The sequence below is a fragment of the Sitophilus oryzae genome, unplaced genomic scaffold (assembly GCF_002938485.1).
Source record: "Sitophilus oryzae breed Bouriz unplaced genomic scaffold, Soryzae_2.0 scaffold_1576_pilon_pilon, whole genome shotgun sequence".
Taxonomy (NCBI): domain Eukaryota; kingdom Metazoa; phylum Arthropoda; class Insecta; order Coleoptera; family Curculionidae; genus Sitophilus; species Sitophilus oryzae.
Window position 1 is genome coordinate 6,573,319 of NW_022146254.1, and position 6,740 is coordinate 6,580,058.

The 6,740-nt window shown below is 32.5% G+C and overlaps 1 pseudogene; it reads right to left on the bottom strand.

The window, feature by feature from the left end:
• Nucleotides 1-5,541: 5,541 nt before the first annotated feature.
• Nucleotides 5,542-6,228, bottom strand: LOC115879496 (annotated as a pseudogene).
• Between the last annotated feature and the right edge of the window lie 512 nt (nucleotides 6,229-6,740).

A 6,740-nucleotide genomic window follows, 5' to 3' on the forward strand; every position in this document is an offset into this window, starting at 1 on the left:
CGCACGAGAAGACCGCACGCATTTCTTCATTCGCGCGCCAGTTCAAATCGTCAAGATATTGTTATAAACCTGTTTTTTTTTTTGTTTATTACCGTCATTGAATTATCGCTAAGCAAGTTATTATGGAGCAGTGCATAAGGAGGCGGGCTAGGAAGCGAGAGACCGGAGTTCGAACCTCGGCCGGAACATTCACTTTTTGTTTTTATTTCAATACTGTTGTTATTCTATAGTTTATTTTGTAGTTTTTTTTTTTTTTTTTTTTTTTTCTGTTATTTTCTTAATCGTCCGTGATTAAATATAAAATTGTTTGTTAGTTAACAATACCTCATTTAATATAAAATTAATATTCTACTTTTTGAAATGTATCGGATCTCTCTCTATTATAACTTTCTATTTTAAACTTTTGAAGGTATTTTGAATTTGCCAGCCAGATTCTAAAACATTGTTTTACCGACTATCGAACCAATTCTTGTAGTTTTTCAATTATTGGTCAGGACCCATAATAATACAGGGTAAAACAAAAATGCGCGCATTTTAAAAAACTTTAAGTGAGCCTCATTTTGTGGAGGGATGGAGGAGACCCATTTTTTGTGGGTAGTTTGAAGGAGGTGTTTTATACATCGGGACGTTTATGAGTTTTTTGGCTATCGCACTCCATTGCGATGTTTTCAATATTCTTATGATTGTCAGTGTTTTTAATACTAATAGTTTTATCTCATTGTGAAATGTAGATATCGTATTTTTAAGCATTATGCATTTTAATATATAATTAAATAAAAGCAAAAATAATTTTATAAAACCAAAAGTGTTACAGTTATACAGGGCGTTAAACATTTATCTAGCTGGTATATTTAAATTATATGAACATAGTTTTATTATGTATCTTGGCATAACAAAAGCAGCATTTAACACTTTTTCATTAAAGATACAGTATAATCACTTAGCATAATCATTAGTTGATACGCATAATACTCAAAAATACAATATATTAATTTAATAATGAGATAAATTTATTAGAATTAAAATCTTACCAAAAATCATAAAAAAAGGAAATCATCGCAATGAAGAGCGATACCCCAAAAAAACTCAAAAACGTCCCGAGGTATAAACCAGCTCTTTTAAAATACCCACAAATAAATAATACCCACGCATTTTTGTTATACCCTGTATTATGGGTATTGGCCAATAATTCGATAAAAAAGCGTTTCAGAATCTGGCTAGCAATTCAAAACGCCTTCAGTAGTTCAGAAAATACAAGAAGTTCAACTTGATGCAAAAATTTTCACGTTACGTTTCAATTGGTGCTCAGTTTACTTTTAAATACATTTATTAGACCACGTTATTTGATGTATTTTATTAAGCTGAATCGAATAAAATCCGTCCCAATGCGATTGGATTAACGGTTTAGGAAATATAGGGTTTTTTCGTTATATTATCAGTTTCACACCACTGTGCGACGCGACGACGGGAAGAGATATACCTACTTCCCGAAACGTTAAGCATTTTTTGTCCGTTAAGCAAGTTTGTTTATTAGTAAACCACTGCTGGCAATTCCGTCTTCGTTGTATTAACGCCCAGCAGTGTTTACAAAAAATAACTATTTTATTTTGTAGATTTTCTTACAGTGGCGAAATACGCATAGGACTTTTTGGAATACATTATTTTTTCTCGAATTTTACACCACACGATTAAAAAATCATTTTTACTCAATATAAAATAAATTACATCCTCCTTAAGGCCAACTGGCAGTAATGGTCATTCAAAAATAAAGAAAAGTACGGGCCAAGTAAATGACATCCAAGGCTTGACCTCGCCAAAATTCCCATCGATTTTTTCATTCTCAGCCGTCTTTGACGTCGTTTTTTTTAACCTATGGTACAATACCTTTTCCACGGAATTTCTAATTTTCTTTTTTTTGTATAGTACTCCTTAACCGCGAATAATTAAAAATTAACAGATAAAAGTAACAGTTAAGATTCGCACGACCTATTTCACTGAGATTTAACCTCTTTAACCGAATTTTACTGATCTAAATTCGAGACGACCTTCCCTAATCTTCGCTTGATATATTCCGGATACGGATTTCCTGTTTTTGTCGTTCCGGCGGAACTAGGTCATGCCGCTGCTAACCTAGTTTGCGCTGAAACAGGAAGGGGGATGGGGGATTTACTGTCGAACCCAATTGCATCGAACGGTTTATTCGGAAACGCACAAAGGCCGATAAAATAGCTGACAATTTAAGCTTTTGAATGGAAATGTTAAAATCGATAAAAAACGATATCAGTATAGACAGAATATTAAAAAATAGATCATGTTGATGTTACTCATTAGAATTATTATGAAAAGGAAAAAAATAATTAATGTGTACCAATATTCTATTTATAGCAAAATAATATTGAGAATCCGCATTTTTTAATCTTTCTATAATTAGTGTTAATTTTTGAGTCATTAGATTTTAGAGTTTTATGTCATTTTATAAAAAACAAAGTCGCCAAAATTATCGTCGATTATTTCAGCCGTTTTTGGCGTTTTTTTTTCGGTAATATGGTATTAGGGCTAGTCTATTTCAGGGCTTTTCTTTCATAGTAGTAATACTCATATTTTTTAAGATAAAATATAAAAAATTGTATTTTTGCTACACATCTTTTTATCTCAACATCTCTCAAAAGCCCGGTCCAGACCAAGGCGATAAAAAGTAAACACGATTTTGAGACAAAAACAAGACAAACTTGAGACAAATTGTCCACACCGCAAGGACAAAAGTACAACAAAGTCAAAAGTTTAGTTGTTGCGAATGAGTTTTATTAACCATGTACCATGTGTGATTTTACTGGTCTCCTAAAATCCCTCAAATCACCCCAAGTAAGAGTCATTTTCGCTCGGGCGAAAAAATCTCTTTTGCCTCCGATTTTTTAAAAATATTGAAATTATTTATTGTCTTGATCAAAATTTTTATAAAGATCAATATCGGGTCGGACATCTAAATTTTTACTAGAAAATAGCTCAGTTACACAGGGTTCTACTGTTTTATTTCCGTTATCGATAACGGTAATTTGATATATGCTACGTTTGAGAAACTTTAAGACTTCCTGATTCATTCAGTTCAGCTGGCCCAATCCTCTGTAAAATACATTATTTTTAGTTTTTCAAGTATATACTTTCTTACAGATTGTAGAAAGAAATTCTCTCTTTTCTGGTACAGCAGCAGCCTCGTCATGTATACATGTTTTAATTTTGGTTATAATTCTCATCACGTAACTTTTCCTAGTTTCTACATTTGGCATCTTGTATGATAATACCATGACTCAAACGAAAAAAACCTAGGCAATATCTAAGCAGTGGATATAATAAAAGAATAGTGGTAAAACTATACAGAATGAATCTTAAATAAGTGCAAATATTTTCAGGGGTGGTATATTTCGACCCCAGGAACACGTCCATGATTTTTTTTGTAAAAAAGATGTTGAAAATCGTGTTTTTTCTTTTAAATTTTCCTGCATATTTTAGAAAAAATTTTAGAACTTCCTGTTCACCGTAAATTTTCCCACGGTATAGTTTCTTAATCTTTGATATTACGGCACAAAAAGAGATGCAAATAGAGAAAGATTTAGGTGGCAAAATTTTTTAAAATAAAACTTTAATAACTCGGTTATTTTGGACTTATTTGAAACACGGTAAAGATAATATATTATGTTTCTTTTATTCATATCTACCAGCCCTGAAAATATTTGCACAAAGCAGCACAAATAAGGTGCACTTATAGAATCACCTTGTATAATAAAACATTTCAAATGGAACAACAAACAACAGATGTTTATTAAAATTATAAGTGTCTCAGAGGAAGACATCTAACAATAGTTATTTTCAAATTGGTGTTTATGTTTAAAAGCAACTAACGATTATATTGATGCAAATTGATTAGTTAGTTAGGCAGTCACTAAGAATCTTACATAACTTTAGTTAGAAGGTTAACCATTTAATTTTTGAGCTCTGATCGGGACCGGCCCACCGGCCCATCTTCCCACCGGCCCACCGGGAATTTTCCCGTTTTCCCATATGGCCCATCCACCCCTGTATCTATGTCATTAAGCCTATATTTAAATTGTCCTGATGATATTTGCATCATCAGGACAATTTACTTAATTAATTTGGCGAAACGTTGACAATAAAAGTGACAGGCTTCTGTTGAGTTTTTTGCGGTCCTCAAACAATTATAAAAAAAACAGTATCTAGAAATTTGAACCGACAACACTAGAAATTATTTTTTATCATAAAACATATACAGGGTGTCCCAATATTCCGTAGACATAGAACTACTACGTATTTTTGGAATCAAAATAAGTTCATTGGACACAATTTACCTCTATATGTATATGTTTAATGCTTCGTTTATCCGTTAGAAGACATCAAACTTTAAAAAAATAAACACATTTTTTCAGATATTTTAAGAATCGTTCATCCGATTTGAATGAGATTTGAGGTGTCTATGTTGTGCTAGGTTTTTTAACATTTGACGTTTACAAAAATCAAGAAAACTACGGGAAGGGTGAAAACTACCACCACCCCTACATAAATTTTAGTATAAATATTTTCCTACCTCACAAACAACCGATTTTTTTTCGCAAAATAGTCCTTCTAGTATTTACTACATTTCTTGACTATTTTTTTTACAGCCATTTCGCATACTTTTAGAGATTTTTTTCCAAAGCTAACTTTTTTTTTCTTTTCTAAAGCAAAAAACGTTTCTTGTCACATCAAGCTATACATATATGGAGACGCATTAGGGTAAGCCAAAAACTTAGAATACAGTTTTAATGACAGCACAGAATAAATTTTAACAACGCCAAAATTATAAAGAAAGAGGCGACTGCCTCTAAAAGAAAAATAAAAGAAGCTTTTTTAATTCAATCTAATAAAAATAAATGTATTGCTCATGCATCTGTAGATGTTAGTAATGTATGGCAATCGCTTCTTTGATTTTAAAGAACATAACATAAATAAACATAACATACGTAAAATTTAAAATAATCATACAGAAAGTTTGGGGCTCTTGGTTTTACCTTATTAAGTAATTGTTATCAGGTAGTAATTGTTAATTTTGAAAATAAAAAAACAGAAAAAGAAAATTCAGTAGAACTGGCAACATTGCTTTTCCTTTTGTCGCTGTCATGTTAAATCAAATGATAAAATTCTCCATAACGTCAAATATGTGTCAAAAACTACTAAAATTAAATTAAAATATTTTAAAATTCTGTGCATAATCTCCATTTATTTTTATTTAAAACTACTACTAAAAATGGTTACTTTTTGATAAAAAAAAGAAAAATGCAAAAATCGTGTGTCAGGATAGTTCACCGGACCAGCAAATTTGTATAACTGTAAACATAACTTCTGACAAGCAGTATTTTCTTGCAGTGCAGTGGCGAAATACCCATAAAGGATTTTTTTGGAGAAACAAAGCACTTTTGTATAAATGTAATAATGTGCAGTTAACTTATTTTATTTCAAGAATTACGTTGTTCTATGTCAACGGAATATTTCATCACAAACTAAAAAATATCTAAACTCACCTCCTTATTGAAGTTTGGTCATGAACTGGGTCAAATCGTACTCGTCGTCGTACTGCCTGTGATCCCACAGTTCCGGCAGCGATTCCAGAATGGCCTTGATGCCGTTGCCCTGCCTCGAAGAACCGCTGTCGCCCCTACCACCACTCGGTTTGTTCGAGAACAGATCGAGGAGCTGTTCCGTGCCCATCGTCTCCATGTGGCTGTTCTCGCCGCTGATCACCGTGTTCGCCGTTTGTACTTTGAACTTTTGTAATCTGAAAATTTGTTTAAATATACAGAGTGTTCTAAATAACAAGGTGTATATTTCCTTACCCCATTATTTTTTCTTCCAAGGTAGACCGCGTTATGAGTCGATACACATTCACAACTTTCTTCTGACCAATCCTGTGCGCTCTGTCCATCGCCTGAAGATCCTTCATGGGGTTCCAGTCGTGCTCCACAAAAATGACAGTATCTGCACCAGTTAGGTTGAGACCTAGGCCTCCAACTTGAGTGGTCAAAAGAAGAACATCTATCGATGGGTCATTATTGAAACTGGAAAAAGAAAATTTTGTTGCCTTAATTACGTGATCAGAATTAATAGATATTTTTTGACACTGTATAAACAACGGCCCGCCGGCACCGGCGGTATGTTAGTGTCTACAAAAAATACCCTCATCCGGCGGCATAATATTGTCCACGCGCCAAATTTGAATATTAGTTTTAAAAATTTAATTTGTAAAATACATATACATATTTGAACAGTAAATTGAATGTTTACTGTCACAAAAAATTAAATTATATAAAAAATACATTTAGCCACTTTGAACGAATATCAATATACTCAGGAAATCTAAACAGAAAGTATGCTATGTGGTTTAATATAAATAAAAGAGCAACTGAATACCTTACTTGCCTATGAAAAGATAATTCGGGGGCCTTTATATTAGAATTTCCAGGCACCAAACACTTTCTAGTTATTTTCATGAGTATTTAGAAAGTTCAACGAAAAAAATAGAAATATAATTGAACAAACTTAAAATTAATTTCTCACTGAACACACTTGCATTCTTGGCGATCAAAAAGCGGTCGATAAAAGAGTAATTAATATAATTTTTAAAATAAAACCCCAAAAAACAAGCGTCGTTACACACTGGAGATAGGATTATGAATTTGGATCACAAAACATCC